Source organism: Agelaius phoeniceus, chromosome 3, assembly GCF_051311805.1.
Source record: "Agelaius phoeniceus isolate bAgePho1 chromosome 3, bAgePho1.hap1, whole genome shotgun sequence".
NCBI lineage: Eukaryota > Metazoa > Chordata > Aves > Passeriformes > Icteridae > Agelaius > Agelaius phoeniceus.
This window is the reverse complement of record NC_135267.1, coordinates 101,453,618-101,472,302: the sequence shown is the minus strand read 5'-3', so window position 1 is coordinate 101,472,302 and position 18,685 is coordinate 101,453,618. Positions and strand designations below refer to the sequence as shown.

The following is an 18,685-nucleotide window of genomic DNA, read 5'->3' as shown; positions in this document are numbered from 1 at the left end:
TGAAGTAACACAAGGGAAGCTTGTTTTGATATATTCACAATGTAAAGCTGCTAGGAGATGGTTCCTAGATTCACACTGTGAGTTAAGTTCTCTCTCCCCCTTTGAAACCAAAAAAGGAATACTTGCAAGCAGACTTAAAGTCAAAATAAAACATCAATTTATCACACAGCTCTTTCCTGAGAGATCCCTTTTCCTTCTGCGTATCACAAAACCAGAACTGCAGGCACACTCGCCTTCATCCTGTGCTACAAATCTTTCATTTAAAACTGCTAACTTCTCTGCACACATTTCTCTCAAGTTTTTAAACACCATTTTCACCTTCACTGCCTTCAGAAACTCCACAGAAGCACAACTTTACACAATGGCACCACCTTGTGTTTCAAACACCAATTTCCAATGCTTGTGCTGACCTCAACTTCATGCCTTTCCCTCATAGTGGATGAAAAATAAACTTATTTCAATACAATTATATCAAATATGGTAATTAAAAATTTAATATATTATTTTGTCATATATAAATATATTATACAATATAACTATTTCTTTCAAATGAGACTTATCCCATTTTCTGCCAGTTTAAATTTGTGTCCTTCATACCCAAAATTACCTACAATAAAACCTCTGTGAGCACATTTTTAATTTAGTCCCTGGTTGTTTTTCATGTAAAAGAAATGCTTAGATCCTGATGGATGAGCTATTTTGGGGTCAATTAAATTGTCCCTAAAGCAGGATTTACCTGCTTGGTTAAATGGAAATCACATATATGTATCTTAAACCATTATCCAAGAAATGGATAATTCAAAAATGTAAGTCTGAAAAAAAAAAATGTTTACTTAAAATATTAAAGGCATACATTATAGTATTAGTAAAACGTGTCATCCAGAGCCCAGCCTTTTATTGTTATGGGCAGGGTGGCAGCCTTGCCATTTAGAAGTGGCATACCACCTTACTAATCTTACAACTCTACTTAAAGTTGTGAATAACTTTGCAAATCTTCATCTGTGTGAGCTGAAACACGAGTAAGTCCTCACCAAGCTGACTTTTCTTTTTTGGAAGTGGAAAGTGAGGTAATTTTGTACCAAAAAATGGTTCGGTTGCTTACATTTTACAGCATTAATCTTTATCTTTGAAACTCACTCACTACTACACCTGGTGCTAGATCTTAAAAAAAAATCTGTGACCTTTTCTTGGGGAAAACAACCATGTTCTTCACAATTGCTCAGTAAAAGTAATCAGTTTTAGTAAATAACGTCCACAAAGGTTCCATTTCTACTTAAGGTGCTCCAGTGTCCCTCTTCTCAATGCTGATTTGGCAGTACCTAATTCTTTGAGCCCCCTCTTAAAGGCATTGCGCACCATGCTCTTCAGGCTCCTCATTTCCAATAAAAGCATTCTATTATTCCAAGACCTAGTCCAATGTACACTAGATTCTGGGATTCAGAATAATCAGCTTTTCACAATCTAAACTGTTAATGGTTCTCCTATATCTCAGATGCTCCTCCTTAAAAACCTAACCCTTGCTTCAGGTGCAGTCCTTCTCCCTATTCTACTCTCCCACCTGCTATTTTCTTCTTCATCTTAATGTTATTCATTGGTGGTAAAAAAAACTAACCAACCACCACCAACAACAATGAAAAACTCCAGCTGTATCTAAATTACTGGCTATACTCAAGACACATTTGCTCAATATAAGTAAAGGCAGAATTTATAAAGGTAAATTTTGTCAAAAAATACCTACATATATCCTCAGATATTTACAAGGGATTCCATTGCACAGTATTTGAGGCTGCTGATGTAATGGTCACACATCCCCCTTGAGTCACCAATATCATGGAAACACCAGTTTTCTAAAACCTTCTTGTGCAGGCTTCTGCACACCTTTTGCCAAAAATTCTTAGCATTATATCTTTGAAGGAGCTCCATGACTGCAAAGGTCCTGTCAACAGACCTCTTTAAAAAAAGCCAAAGCTGCTGATTTTCCTTTAGCTATGCTGGTACAACTGCTTATAAGGCATGCAAAGGAAAATGTTCAATTTAAAACCAGTTCAATTCCATGAACCAGTGCACCAAGCAACCCTACAAGCAGTTTGCCAGTGCAATTATGCTAGTGATGCAAGGGCAGAACGAGAGCTATGTCAGCTGGCAGGACTGCCAAAAAGATGACTCTTAAAACTGCATTCTCAGGAGAGATATAATGAGAACCTCTGATATGGGCAAGGCTTTTTCAGCTTGAGTCAGTGGGACACAACAGCTCCACAAGGAGAGGATACCTCAGAATGCGCCTGGAAAAGTCCTGTTTCTCCACAGCATAACAGTAGAAGCTGAGTGGACAGTGTGACCAAGCAAGTCTATCTTCTACCAATTATCTACCCTGAAACATCTGTACTCACTCCTTTTCCCCACTCTTCAGCCCCCTGCACTCCGATACCACAGATGTTGAGTAAGAGTTGCTGAACAAACACAAGCCTGCCATATTAAAAGTAACCCCAACCAGAGTTTACATTAATATACCAGACTATAATCTAGGATGATTCAATTTGTTTTTATAAGCAGCAGAGGCTGGAAGAATGAGAGGCACCTCCCAGTAACATGTTCCTCACAGACCAAGCCATGCTTGCAGGCTTTGCTCTTCTATTCTCCATATGCTCAGGAGCCCTCTGCCAGCTCCTCTGGGAGGCCAAATCAGCAGCAGCACCTCAGCATGCCCCAGATATCTTGCACTGAGTTATAGGCAGGTAAACAGCAGCTTTTTCTAGTTTTTTTTTTTCTCTCTGAAGAAAAGGCTGGGGACAGAGCAATGGTTATCAGTGGTCATGGTTATCAATGGTTGTAGATATCTGTTCATCTGCTGGAGACAAAGGAGTGAACAAACGGAAGACTCCAACAAACACCTTTGTCCTTTCTGAATAAAATGGGATTTTAGGGAATCTGAAAATTTAAATTCACTGCATTGCTTGGTCACAGCCCTGAAAAATGAGGCATACTGTGTCAGATGAAAATCAAAAGGCAAATTTAGGCACAAATTAACACAAGGCCATACGATAACTCCATCTCTGTGGACTGAAAGGCCATAAAGGTGACAAACTGCAAACCAAGTTGATGATGATGACAAAGACAATGATGAAGAAAAAGAAGAAGAATGGTATTTTGACAAGCAGATATACTAAAAGCTGTTAAAGACCAGGCTTCTACAATGAAACCCAGAAGCATTGCAATCACTACACATCCCATCCCTGCCAGCAAGAAGGCCTTTTACATTAGACTACCACTACCCAATTCCTAAAGTAAATATGGAATAGCAGAAAAATGAATACATACTCTTGATCAAATTATCATAATCAGAGAGAACTGCCATTGACTGCATGCAAAACGCAATTGCATTTGCATGCACATCAGAGCCACGGCTCCTGCTCAACATAAACAAAGTTATTAGATCTGAAGAAGTTTAAAAGTTTTTGAGAATTCTTTATTTGGGTCCTTTATATCCCAGTTGCAAAAACCCTGATTTCTGTGCAGGTAGAGAAATCCTGTACATAAATTCCTTTAAAAATACCTTTGTTTCTAGAGGGGGTATCTAGAACATGAACCAGACTTCTCTGTAGAGCCAAGCATTGCAGTACTTAAGGCCTTAAATAGTTTATTCCTTGTCTACACTGCTTTTGAGTGTGAATGCTGAAAGATTGAGGGAAAGGCTAAAGGATACAATTGCTCTAGTTCAGTGTGCCAGTTCTTGAGCAGGGCAGATTATCACCTCACAAATGCAATAGCTCAATATCATTTGTACCCCTAATTCTCTTTTCCTTGGCAACAAAGGGGTTCTCACACTGTTGCAGAATGGTTAAGTAGCTTGTGAAATTGGCATTTCACAGTCCTGCACTGATGCAAGGTGCAGCTCAGTGCCCATGGTGCACTTGCACCAATTTCAGTTTTTCTCCATTTGCCAACTATACCCTGTGGACCTGCTACGTAAGCAACTGAATTGTTCCCAAAGCAGAGGCAGCACAAGAACCACAACAATCATCCCAAGGTAAATTGCCCCAGATTGTGCATCACATCCCTGAGGCACTTTATGTCCCACTAAGGCCAGTTTAAAAGTAGCAGCATTTGGCACCCACTGACTGATTAACACACACAATCCACCTTAAGGGGAGCCTAATGATATTGCTGAGAGTTTGATGAATCCATCACGCTGATTGCCTAACGCAGGTGGTCACACATGATCCCTCCTTTCCATGTAGATTTACAATGCAAACATGAAAGAAATAGTAAAAATTCCTTTGCATTCAGAAAGGGGATTTAAGAAAATGAGTTCCTTCTTGAAAAACAAAAAAGCCTGTTAAACTGTTGTGCTGCCTTGCAGTAGCAATTTGTAGCCGTGCCACTTGATATCCTATAGAAGGCAAACACTATTGCTGTGTTCCAACACCCACTTTCACTCAGGGTGAACTGAGAGTTCTCTTTGCCAAGCTATGACACAGATGGGAGTCCTAACAACATAAGGCCCTGTCTAGTTCAAAGGATCCAAAATAATAAAAAGTTTAAGACAGGAAAAACAAACAGCAGCGCTGAAGCATATTATGTGCAAAAATCTTCCAGGGACTCATGAAAGGAAAGAATGATTGAGTTTGTTTTCAGGCTTTATATGCTGATTAATCAATGCAGTATGACTCAATATAAGAGGAGGCTTTGCTGTAAGGCAGAAACAGCAAAAACTAAGGTAAAGAGGACAGTTTTCTGTATAAGCTGTGGCACAAAACCTCTTTATTCATGCTGGGAAGAAGTCCAGAATCAGAGAGGCTCTTGCTCTGCACTTGTACAGGCCATCAAGTTTTATTCAAGACATTTTTCTTTTCTTCATTTTCAGACTTCACTTTCTTCTCTTTGTAGCTCTCATCCCACCTGACAGAACAAGGCAGACTTCATGCTCTGCCTTACAGTCTCCTGCCATTTCAGTGCAGCTATTGATAGGATCAGTCAGGATCAGTCTTCCTGAAGAAAGTCCAGCTATGTCTGTTGTGCCAGGCGTCAATTTCTGCTCATTCACGTGCAGGTGGGCCAGAGGCCCAAAAGTGAGACAAGTGCAGTGAGACAAGTGCATTCTCTGAAGATGCAAGCTTTGGACAGCTAAATGGTGAAGGTCTCACAAGCCACAGACAAAGTCCAATTTTTCAAAATCTATTTAAAATGTCTGCTCCAAGGAACAGAGATATCAGTGTCTTCAGGAAGGGGGAAAACCTTTAAAAATGTTAAGAGAAAGAAAGCACTTGGCAATTTCTCCTAGCTTCATCCTGAAACAGACTGGCACAATCTTTTTACTTCCAAAGATCAAGAGTTGTAGACATAACATACTTCAGTTATAGCAATTAAGGTCAGAAGCAACTGAAAATAAGTTCCTACAAAATGAATCAGGCAACCTCTCTGATCTCACCTATAGCAAGTAATTCAGCCTACTGAACAATTTCATTGTCAGTTACATATTGGAAACGCCATTTGTTCTTTTTATGTCACTAAATGACTCTCAAATTTATGTGGGCTTGGATATAGATGTTATGCTGTACACAATGAATAAGCAAAGTATACAACTGGTAGCAGGTAAAATCCTTCCTAGAACAGTATTTATATTGTAGGGACTACATCAGTCTTTATCAAAAGTGGAATTTTTGTACTCCATAAAATTGTGGTCAGTCTCTGTCTTTAAAAACTTTAAGTTTTGATATCTTCTCATAAACAGAATGCTAACAAAAATGTGAAATTTTATGTTTGGGTTACCTCTCTAGAAACAAACCAGCAATTACTATTCCTTATTCAAGCCTATTTCTTATATTGAACATTACTGATATTAATATATAAATAGTATTTAAATGAGTTACCTGAGCTAGAGAAGGATCTGAATTCTGATTTGACTTGGGATGAAGTTATTCTTTGTTCCACAGAGAGAAAATGCTCATAATAAAATTATTGCTTCAAATCTTCCTTCCCTCCCTTCCAAAACCAAACCTGATATTTACATTTCCTTCTTCTTCTGCAATTTGAGGAATGCTAACCACGCTTGTGTTCACAGGGACAAATAAAGATGAGAACCAAGGAAGCAATTACAATAAAGGTCTGATCTGCTTCCACTAAAACATATACTTCAGCTTCGAAACAATATGCCACTCAAATGGAATAAACCCTACCTGACTCTAAAATTACCAATGTTTGTCATGTCTGAGCACATTTTTGGACTAAATTAAACAAGCAAGTATTGCCTTTATCAAGTCTCCTAAAAGAAAAAGAAAATTTAGTGGCTTAAAAAGCAAGTCCAAAAGCAAGTAGTGTGTTTCTGCCACTTCCTCTTAAAGAGAGAGTTCCGGGCACTTATAAACTGTGAATTTTTAAATTTTTTTTTTTAAATGGCATCTTGATTCTTGGTGGATTTCACTGGCAGTTGTGTTTGCAGCTTTGAAGTCTCCTCCAGGTCTGTCATTTGGTAAGACTGTTGATGGGTGCCTGGGGTGCTTTGTCCTCCGGGAGGCTATTTTCCTTTAATTCATCTCTGATTAGACGCAATTTATGCATTTTCATCTGTTTTATGTAAAGATCAAAGGGATCATGGTTCCCAATGTCGACCCTATTATAGACAAAAGGGGAAGGCTGCACATTTTTGCTTGGTTGCAGTTTAAGCCTCAAAGTGCCTGTTCATACTATGCAGTTCTTATATCTCTCATAACCCCACGTTTTATATGGAGACCCATTTGCTTGCCTGTAAACACCTGCATGCTTTTATATTTATAGAAAACAAAATCGTGGGGTGAAATTCCCATTCTCAAATCTGCTAAAAGAATTTTTGCCCAATGAGAACAAAGAGATAAAAGTTTAAATTCAATATTGCCATAACAATATTCCTCTTACCAGTCACATTAATAAATCTATGGCACTTCACCTAATCACAAACTGACATAGCTGGCCCTGCATCAGAAAGTCTGTTCAAAGCCTTCTCAATATATTATTCCTGTCTCTAAGTTACAACAAAGACTGACTTTTATGCAATTTAAATAGAAATTATTCCCAACACAAAGATAACTTTAAAATTTATTCCAATAGAATCAATATCCAGTAAGCCTTGATATTAATGACATTGATATTAACACTTGTTGACAAAACAAGAGAAAAAATACAGATGTCACCAAAACTTACCTGAAGTGAAAAGACTTCTAAAATTAAGGAAGATTTATTTTATTACCATTTTTTTAAGCAAACTCAGTACATATGCCAGCAAACATGCTGAGATGGAAAACTTCCAGGATGTCATCCCAAGCCACTAAATACACACTGTAAATGCAAAAGTCACTTCTCACTTCCAGTCAAACTGACTACCTCTGCATAAGGGTTAAATCTTCCTTTGTCTCACTAATCATGCATAGAAAGAGGGAGAAAATATTGTGAAGGCAGATAGAAAGTGGGGAAAGCCCTCCAAAATTCCACTTTTTTGGAAGAGGCATAGCACAATGTTTGAGAAGGCTTCTCATGTGGTAATACTGGGAGAACAAAGACTGCCTTGGTGGCTCATGATATTAAAGAATTAGGAATGTACTTCATCAGCAATGTCCAGAAGAGGATGTTCCAAAGGAGGGACTCATAATAAATGGTGGCTCTTACCTTGAGCATAGTAGAGTCTACCCTTAACAAGTTTAGAAACTTTGCTAAAATAATTGTGGTCATTCTCTCACTGGAGTGACAGAGGGGCTGCATAAATCAAGTGAGGTACAAGAAAAGAACATTGAAAAAAAGATGCCCAAGAACTGTACAGCTTATTTGTTATCAAGATAATCCTAAGCAGACAAGAGTATTTAGAATTTATACTTTAAGAAATAGAAAGAAAAAATCTATCATAGTGTAAAGGACTTCGCAATTTTCTGCTCCAGGCCAAGGTTTTTGCTCAACCTGAGTTACCACACACCAGTTTAAAAAAGAAAAAAAAAAAAGACAACCACCATTACTTCAGGGAAGTGATGAAACTTATGAAACTTGTGACTTTTGCTATGGATTAAAAGGAAATAATTCTTCAATGCATTACAATGTTCCCATGTATATGTGCTCTTCCACAGCAGCCATTGCTGGGATTTTGCTGGTAATTCCCAATCTCCCAAAGCCGTGCATGTGGTAACTCATGGTCAGTGCAAACAGAGAGGAGAGATCCCAGTGTTCACTACAAGGGAATTGCTATTTTTTCTTCTTTGCAACACAAAATTGCCCTTAAAAACACTTAAAAGCCTTGAAAGCCACAGTCACAAAACAAGACAGGCTGATTTCTTGCATTAGTAACACCACCACAATAAACTCTGGTCTTTGCTAGTTTCTAATACATCAAACCCAACGAACAGGCAAAAGAGGTACTAACACACATCCCCGCCCTGCCAAAACACAGAAAACTCCAACTTACAGGACAATTCAAGCAATAATTATGGTAAAGAATCTCTGACTGTCAATCTTATCCATAGTAAAAAACCAATAACTGAGCTCTGAAAAACAGGTCTGAAATCAAGACAAATTCTAAGCAAAAATAGCTATAGGGAAACACCACTGACAAAGAAAACACAGTTAGCAGAGTTCTTGAAATTTCAACAGGCAAGGAAACTTATTTCTTATTTAGGCATTTAGAAATGAACATTCCAAAAGAAATGGAAAGACTACAAAAAGAAAAAGTTAGGTGCTGCTTTTAAAAGACAAATATTACCTTGAGTAAATAGGTAAACATTCAAATTCATTTCTAGGGAGTAAAAAGGCTTTTCCTGTTTCAGGTCTGACTTGCCCCTTGCCCAGGAATCCCTTAAATTGCATTCAGAGACATGTAATCAAGTTTATATGGTAAAGGAATGGGGAGAAAACTGCCCAAGGGCTAAAGGAAGGTCCTGTTCGGGAGAAGGTAGTGTGGCAGGGGGAGACAAGGTGAAGAACCCTTACCTTTCCTCTCAGAAAGTTGTTAAAAGGTTGATTTTTTTGTAGAATTCAGGGTCTTTTACTGCTTAACAGAATTCAAGAAGAAAAATTACTTTGGGATCTTTTCAAATCTGAAAGGATACAACTGAAATTCCACATGTAACAAACTGACACAGAAAAAAAAAGGAACTGGGAATTAAATGCCCATTGCTTGTGGCTTGTTTTTCTTTTTTTTAAATCACTTTATGATCCTCTGAAACCATGAAAGAAATTTCCATGGATTTTCCTCTGAGACCAAGACATTTGAAAAAAAAAAAAGGAAATGGGTGGCTAGACCAGAAATGGTTTATTCTTTATGAAAAACAAAAATTTGTCTGCTAAAAGTAGTTAGCCTAGTTCTCTTCTTGTGGAATTCAAGAATTCACTCCAAACAACTTGTGGATAAAAAGGCTCAGTTTGAATAATATTTCCAGCTCGAAACACTGATGTGTTCAAAGTGTTAGTTCTGATTAGAAGGCCAAAATGGAATAGAGAGGCAAGAACAAAACTGTTTCTATATATTGCGACTGGAAAACAAATTATGCTGCCCACAAGTGAATAAGCCATTCATCAGACTACTGAAAAAGTAAAATTTACTAATTTTTCCCACCCGTGCAGTAATTTCAGATAATGAAGTTTTTCAAGCCTATTTTAAAATATAGTAAGAAAACAAATTCCTTTAAAAGCAAACTGAAGAACAAAACATGATAAAAAACCCTGTGTTTTTTACTCTAATGAACACTGTATTTTCAAATTCCCTGTTTTTCTGGTTTAGGCAAATAAAGACAACAATAGGATTACAACAATATACTTTTAGTTTTGCAGTCAGGTGTCTAATAAATCACTCTAAAACCCCTTTAGCAACTAAAATTAAAAAGCTTGTTCTAGATAGAGATATGCAATTTTATGCAGCACTCTTTTAGAAATAAAATCCAGTTTAAAAAAAAAACCCTTTTGTTCTCAAGTGTTTACATTTCAGATTAATTTTTAAAGTTTTCTATAAATCTTCAATATTGTTCAGATATATAACCTAAACATGAAATGTGGCAAAAGTTGACAAGTTAATTTATTGTACCCTGTAATCAACAATCTACGCTGATCTTCAGAAAAGATAAACCAGAAAAGAGTTGCTCGTTCTGTAAAGGAGATAAAAGCAAATGGGGAACTCTGAAAGTGTTCCAGAAATGCAAATGCATACATCATTTGTGCTAAAGGCAACACCAACAATCTCCCTCAAACGAAGCCATATATCAACATGTAAGAACAAGGAGGCATTCTTCTGTCAGCAGAAAACAAAGGAAACATCGCCCATGATGAATAAGTGAGTTTTGAAAACAAAATGGCAACAAGAATTACACACTTAAAAATTTATTTTCAGTGTTCTTTTATGCCACAACACACACAGGTTGTAATCCAAAGGACAGACAAAACAGTGAAGGATACTGCAACTTGTCTGATTTTCTATGCATTGGTGATGTTCAAGCTCAACTTCATATTCCCAAACCTCCATGTTACGTTCCTCACTTTTCCCTCGAGTTTCCCAAATTCCATCTACACTATATTCAGCTCGTTCACTTGTTTGTAGCCATGCCCTTCATTTCCCTTCTGCTTCCTCTCCTCTGCCACTACATGCAACTCTGGTGCCAGCCAAGCATAAAGCAGCCCACCATGGCTTCTGGAGCCCTCTCAGCCAGCAGGACCTCCATAGTTAACCACTGATACCAAAGGCCAAACTGAGAAAAATCCTTGAGCTCAGGTCACAGTCTTCTCTTGAGCAGTCTGGGGAAGGGAACACCAATTTGCATTTCCTTGAATTTTAAAAAAAACAAATTCACATTTGAAGCTTTTAAGATCTCTGCCTTATCCACCAAATGCATTAAGTCAGCCAACTTAATGCATGCCCCAAAAATGAATGCAGGATGGAAAGTAGTGAATGTGTGAACTGGAAGGTAGACTATGTGAACTTGTCCCTTCAGGGGACAATAAAAAAAACTACTTACTCAGCAGATTTTACTTATATAAGTCAGGTGATGATAAAAAAACCAAGAAGGGAAATAACAGTGTTCTGGATATAAATGCATCTGTTATCTATCTGCAAATTAGGGCTGCTACTTTGAGCTAGGTCTTTAGTTCATCATTGGAAGAAAGGAAAACTCTCAGGTACATTTCTTGTTAAATACCTAAAGTTGCAAAGCCAAATTAATTCTAGTATATATCTATATGTATGTATGTATGTATATATGTATATATATATATATATATATAAAATATTTTAGTGCTTCATATTTACTGATTTAAACCATAATCTCAATAGAGACAAAGACACAGTTTTCATGACCAACAGAATTAGTATTTGCTCACTCCAGAAGAGTAAATTTTTACAAACCCCAGCTTGAAATCTATTTTTGGCACATTCCAAATCTGTTTAGCTTTAACACTAACTTGCAAAAGTGTGTAACTTTTTAAAATTATCCATTAAACGATACAACATAGTCATTAAAAACACCCACTCTTCAAAGCTCTGAAAGATCTATTACAGGGTAGTTATGTAGGGTGAGCAACATTCTGCTTGCTCCCTGCTCCTCCCAAAGTATGTTATCCCATTTCAGCTGCCACTACTGAAATAAGTACGTAAATCCATAGTCACATTTCACTTTTGAAAACTAGAGCACTTATAAATTGGCATTAGAACCCTGAATTTAGACACTCTGAGATTATGACAAAACTCCACTGTTCATAAGGCATGCTACTGGGCAATAAATGCCATTCCCTGATTCATTTTCGAACAATGCAACATCTTAATAATAAAAAAGGAATGTTATCCAGGCTTTGAGGAAAGATGCATGGATGAGTGATAAGATAAAGTATCTTCAGATAAAAAGAATGAAGGGTAACTCATTGTCCCCAGAAAGAAAAGGTGAAAATAGCAATGGATTTCTACCTGGTGAAAGCCATATGTATTTCAGGATTTTTTTCTGCACCTTTTCTAAAACATAGGCAAAAATTAGAACAAAATTTGATTATTAATACAAAGCTGTAATAAGTGTCACAAAACCTACTTTTTGGTGTGCATGGATATGCCTTTCCCCAGAGGGATAAAGCTCCTTATACCCTATTTCTGCCATATCCAACCACAAACCTGGGCAGATCCACTTTTTCATCACTTATACTTCACAGCAAAAGTGTGCCCTGGAGCAACAATCCTAAAAGGCAAACAATACCTCATTTCATAGCTCTTGCTTAAGTGCAGAAAGTGAATTCTTTCTGTGTATTTTCCAGAATCAGAAAGAAGTGGAACACATGAAAATATTTGTCAAGTAAAACCTGGGAGAGGTCCCAGAACACTTGAAGGTGTCAACAGGACTTGGAGGGGCAAAAGCCACTCAATTTTTCCTGCACAGAGAACAGGACAATAGTTGTCATGCTGAGGAAGCTGCCTCAGTTCTTGCTGAGCTCATTCCTGCTCTCACATTTCCAGGCACCAACTGCAGTTAAAGAAAAAAAAACCCACAGCTTTTTATTTTTTTCATACTGATTCATCAAGATAGTTGTATCTTTTTGCAGTATGATGAGTGCCTAATTACAATGATTCAAATCTCTTGTCACCTTCAGGCTAGACTACAGATAGCAATGGGTTTTAGCCAGAGCAGATAGGGAAAATGAACTTGACACAGCACGCAATGGCTTGTTAAGCACAATATAATATTAAAAACATCACTCCCCTTTTTAATCTAGCCAGGAGGAGGCAGGAAAATCACATGATTTTGAGTTCAAAGTTGCTAAATCCCTTCTTCAGCAGGGGAACATGCTTGTCTGATTACATTTTCAGGTTGAATGCATTTGTCACTCTATCACCTTTCTCCACACTCAGTCCTGTTTTGAGCCCTGTTGGCTTCAGACAGCTCTTTCTCCTCCTAATATCACTGAAATTTCACAGAAGTTCCTTCAGTCTACTCCCATCTTCCTTCTAGGGAAATGGTTATATGCAGGCTGGGCCCTCTAGTGCGTGGTGATGTTAATGCACCACATTCCCAGTGCTCTGGGCTTTGTTTTCCTCTACCAAGTAACTTCTGCCAGGGCACCTACTCCATTCAGGTGCCTTTTCCAAAGGACCCCATTTCTGCTTTCATAACTTCAAAAGATGGAGGAGTTCTCTGAGTGACACCACTCGGGGTGTCCTGTGGCTTATTGCCAAGCCTCGAACTCAAGCACTCAGCCCCCATGAATGGCAACTTCTGCTAAACCCCTGCAAAAAGAGCATCAAAAGCCCAGCAAGAAACCTGTGAGCTGAGGACAAAGAAGCAGCTTCCTCACCAGGGACAGAATTTCAGAACTTGAATCTACTCAATACTTCCAATACAGGTCCTTTCTGAGGCCAATGACCTGCACTACCTTTGTGATCAGAGGGCTGCACACAACAGGCACAGTGGGGGCTCTCCTTGCTGTACTTTCAGCTTTGGCTTAAGACAGAGAGTGAACCCCTGAGGCTGTGATTCCCTCAGTCACTCTGCTGCATGTCCTATCCAAACCCTTCAGCATTTAGAAAACCATCTTGATGCTCCTCTACCACATTTTTGATTCCTCGGGTTCTATTTCAGGACCATTAACTTAATTATCCATATAATCTCAAACCATTTGCTTGTCTTTCACTTTTTGTTTCTTAGGATAAAAAGGACCTTGCTAACAGGCAAAACTGGAGATTATTAAAATGCTTTTAATAAAACTCCTGCAATTATACTTAGAAAACCCAGGTATTTTTACATCACTTAAAAAGTTTAGGTTTTTAAAGTAATGAGTGAAATGTCTTTAAAATAGGCAGAATTATGTACATAACCAAAATTTACACTGAAAAAGCCTGCAATAGTCCAGAGGGAAAACATAACAAAACATAACATAATAAAAAAACTGTCAACGGTACAATTAGTGTGAATAGCATCAGAATAATCTGCATTAATTCTCAACACAGCATATAACTTCACTATGTCTGTATGACCTCTAAACAGATAAACCCCATTTTAGAAAAAATTTAAACACATCATCAAAGATCAACAAACATAGATATGAATGTCCTCCATATGAATGACTGCTCTTTACACCCTGATGAAGCTTTTCAGCCATAATCATTAACAAAGAAAAAGGAAGTCCAATTCAATAGAAACTCTTAGTACAGCCCAAGTTGCACATTTTGTTACAACTTCCCAGGTTACTGACAATTAAATTAAATGCACCTCTTGACTGCATCACACGTAGGCTATGTTGTTGAAAGCAAGATGTATTTTGTTTTGATTTTAAAATAGCTTTTAAAACAGCTTCTGCCAGCAAAGGCCTTCCTAGTTTTGGAGGAGAAAAAGTCATTATAAGAATCTTGTTAATGTCACAGAACATGAGGGAATAGCATACAAGTGACCAAATTTGCTAATGAGCTTGGAGTTACCTGAGGAAATCGTTGCAAAGTAGCAGAATTTTGAAACTTGCTTTTCTTTCACCTCAACATTAATTTAAAGTCTTATTTTAAAACCTTCAAAAAAAGTGTTCATGCCCTTTCAAGCTGTGTATTTGATTTGTGTCCAACAGGTGCAAAAAAATATGAAGAAGTTTATGAAAACCAAGAATGGGCTTAGGTTTAACTGCTGCAGATCAATTTAACATAAGGATCATAACCTGTCCTCATGGATTTTTAAATAGAACAGACTTAAATATATACCCCTGACATTTAGTATAATGGAATAACAACTATTTATGGTCTCCCTGTCAATTCTGGTAGTAAAACCCTGGATGTGGTCACAGAAATTATAAATCTGCATTGTTATCTGGAAAACAAAATAAAATGATTATAATAATTTTCTGCTATTACAAGCAATTGTCTTTAATTACCTCAATATATATTACTTAATTGCCTGAAAAGACAGAATGTCAGCATGAACAGCATTGGTTTGGCAGCCCCAAATTATGAACAACCATTGAAATGGTGCACGTTCTCTCTCTTCCTTTCCTCAAAAATATGAGTTCTCACAGAAGCTTGCCTACCTTGATATGTAATAAAATTTGAAAACTGAAATAATAAGGAATCAGAAAATGCCAAAAAATTCAAGTGGTGTGTTCAGATCTTTTAATGATTAATGAGTTCACAGTTTGACCCCATCTTTCTACCAACCCATTTCTCATGTGGCTCCAATTTACACCACAGGTAAATGGCAATCTAATGGAAACAGTGGTACTAGCAATCTAATGGAAACAGTGGTACTGAGCACACAACCTAGAATGTGATAATTATTCTGGAGACAGACATACAAGGATGCCTTTACAGCATCAGTCAACCACTGGCAAATAACCTGCTTTCATGAGGTTTTTAAAAAAAAAAGAAATTAGTAGAATGAGAAAATTTTTAAAATATCATAGCAGTTTCCCATTACCATGATTTCTGTGACTGTATTATAGATCAGCTTTTGCAATCCTATAATCCCATGTATTCCAAATAAACGTTCATAATCAACAAATTTTGGACTACAATTTCCAGCACAAAGATAATCTTTCCTCTTTTTTTTAAATTTTAAACACTTCTGTTTTGTGTTTGCATGGAAGGTTTTGGCAGCAGGAGCTTTCAGGGAAGGAAGTTGAGAGAGCTGCTGGAAGCTTTCCCTATTTCCAGCAGAGCCAATGCCAGATAGGTCTAGGAGTGACTCCCTGCTGGACAAGGCTGAGCCCATCAGCAAAGGTCTCCATTGCCTCAGGAATAACACAGTTATTTCCTCATTATTCTACTCTGAGTTGATTGATAAGAAATTAAACTGATTTCCCTGAGTCTGTTTTGCCCATGACAGTGACTGGCTCTCCCTGTCCTTACCTTGACCTTTTGTTGTATTTTCTCTCCCTCCTCTGTCCCACTGAGCAGGCAAATGAGATAGGCTTTGGTGAGCACCTGATGTCCAGCTAGGGTCACCCCACCACAGCTTCATCCATGATCTTTCACCTATAATAAACACTGTTTATAAATGCATTAATCTGGGCAGTGTGGAGGTGTCTTCTCTCCAAAGAGAGCTGTGACTGACCATTCTAGCTAGCTGCAACATTTGTCTCCTTCCATTTTCACAGATGTAAAAGATACAATTTAATTAACTCATCCACACAAGTGGCAGAGCAAAACAAAACCACTAAATGGCTGTGGCTGGGGGAAGTAATTTCCCCAGAGTTAAGTAATTTCTGTATTTTTCTCAAGCCTTTATTTTACATGAGTCTTTTTAGGACTGATACAATTTTAGGGTCTGTCTCACTTCTATCTGTGGATTTCTTTTCCCAAAATCTTTGTCTGAGTTGGGTTTGCTCAAATTAAAGTCACAGCTGCTGCTACAATTCTGTGTGATGCTTCCTTCTTATCCACATTCATGTTAAGGGAAGCAGCAATATTGTCACCATTTTCATTATTCCTCTACTTTTAAACAGAAGGCCAACAGCATAATCTTCACACTAATCCATGAAACAGACTACAATTATATATATGTTAGAAAAGATGCAGAATTTTCATTCTTCTGTTTCCTTGCCCTATTCAGCAAATACTGCAGTATTTCCTTTCATGATGATAACATTTCTTTGATCTCAGCAAGAGATTTTTTAAACTTCATTGTTAGAAATACAAGTAAAATAACTAACTTACATGGCCTCAATTACAAAATGGCATTTGCTGCAGTTCATTCATGATGAGGGAGTTTTAAAATTAACAGCATGCCATCTTCTGAAAATCAAGCAGCAGCACTTCACAGGTAGGCCACTCCTGGAGCTTTATGCAAAGTCTGCATTCACATGTCCTTGAATTCAGAGTGACTAATAACCTCAGCAAGGTGCACATTTTAAAAGAACACTCATGCTGAAGTTGACATTTGTTCACTGGCATTATGGGTGGCATATTTTACAGCTGCTTCTTAAGGAATATTCAACCACCTGCACATTGTGTGTCATTGCACTGGAGCACAGCCACATGCTGAAACTGTAAGGATTGCAGTTTTGGTAATCAGATTCAGAAAACAAGCATGACAGAGTGAAATTAATTTATTAAGTCATTTACTTAATAGGGATACTACTTGATATATTACAAAGCAGACAGACAGAAAAAGACACTTAGGGGGTTTCCCGATACCACATACAAAAAAAAATTATACCCAGAAAATAAATAAAAAAACCTCCAAGAGGAAAAAGTTGGTAAAGTTAAATATCATCACTGACAGATGCCAAAGAAGCTACTCCAGCAAGATCTCTATAGAATATAAATATTTAATTTACTCTATGATGAAAAGTCAATTAATCAAGTTATTATGCAACAGTCCGAAGGAGTAAGGTCTGCTTACTATCTGAGTACTTATTCAAATGAAACTCCCACCAACATCACTGTTTCATAGCTGTCCTGATTTTGTATTTTAACACAAGAATGGCACTATGTTACAAGTTTTCCAGTACAAGTTTTCTTAGACTGAATTCCACAGGAAGAGACCTCTGCCACAAGTTGAAGAGTAACAAAGTTAACAGCACTCCTAAGAGGTAGAGGACTTTGCCAGCAGTGTTCCAGGAACATTCTGGGCTTTCATATAACTTGTGTCACAAGCTGCACCTCATTCACTGACATTACATCACTGTAACTTTTGTCTAAATTTCAACTTATTAATTACATTTACAAAGGAAATCTTCCAATAGCTAAAAAAAAAAAAAAAAAAAAAAAAAAAAAAAAAAGAAAGCTAACTGCATCATCCTGGGCTGTGATGTAAAAAGAAATTTGGCCAGCAGGTCAAGGGGGAGGACTCTCTTTTTCTACTCTGCTCTGCTGAGACTCACCTGCAGTTCTGCATCCAGCTCTGAAGCCCCCAGCAAAGAAAGGTACAGGCCTGTTAGGGACTGGTCGAGAAAAAGAGCCACAAAAAAGATTGGAGGAAAGGAATAGCTCCCCTTTTTAAAAAGGTTGGGAGACTTGGGGGGTTTTTAGCTTGGAAAAGAGAAGGCTCTAGGGAGACCTTATGATAGCCTATTAATACTTAAAGGTGGCTTATCAGAAAGGGGGAGAGGGACTTTCTACATGAGGTCTAGAGTGACAAGACCAAGGGCAACAGTTCTTATCCAAAATACAGTAGATTTGGATTAGATATAAGGAAGAAATTCCTTACTCTGAGGGGTTGAGATACTGGAACAGGTTGCCCAGAAAAGCTGTGGATGCCCCAGGCCTGGCAGGATTCAAGGCCAGGTTGGATGGGTCTTTGAGCAACCAGATCTAGTGGAAGGTGTCCTCAGTGCATTGGACTTCAAAGGTCCCTTCTAGTCCAAACCACTTTGTGATTCTGTGACAAAAGCAGCAGACAACTCATTGCAATTCACTGTATCTGGTCGTTATTGGAACAAAAACTGGCAAAACAGTGGATTGGGAAGCATCTACTTAAATACACAGATGAGGTACAAAAGAGTGGAAACAGCTTTGTACATTAAGCTTTATATCTGTGCCTGCTTTTCTTTATACTTCTATTTAAGGAACAGTCAATATAACCATTAAGAAAGAAATAATTTTTTTTAATTGACGATAAAATTGGAAATAATGCCGTGATTTTGAAGTCCATACACACCTATTCTTCCAACACATATCTCTAATGCATTTTACAAGCCTTCAATTTCTCAAGCAAGACAAGCTCAACATTTACAAAACCACCTAAGTGTCTTCCAAAAATGCAAACTGTCCTTTACAGGTGCAGTTTTT

The 18,685-nt window shown here is 37.6% G+C and overlaps 1 protein-coding gene across 5 annotated transcripts in view; it reads right to left on the bottom strand.

Moving 5' to 3' along the window:
- WDPCP (WD repeat containing planar cell polarity effector) overlaps positions 1-18,685 on the bottom strand; it is a 148,147-nt gene that overhangs the window by 122,003 nt on the left and 7,459 nt on the right. The window contains exon 3 of one of the 5 annotated variants that reach the window (XM_077175992.1): positions 15,803-15,940. The exons of the other annotated variants lie outside the window; for them this stretch is intronic. The gene's annotated coding sequence lies outside the window, so the exon portion shown is untranslated. The remainder of the gene's footprint in view (positions 1-15,802; positions 15,941-18,685) is intronic. 5 annotated transcript variants of the gene reach the window in all.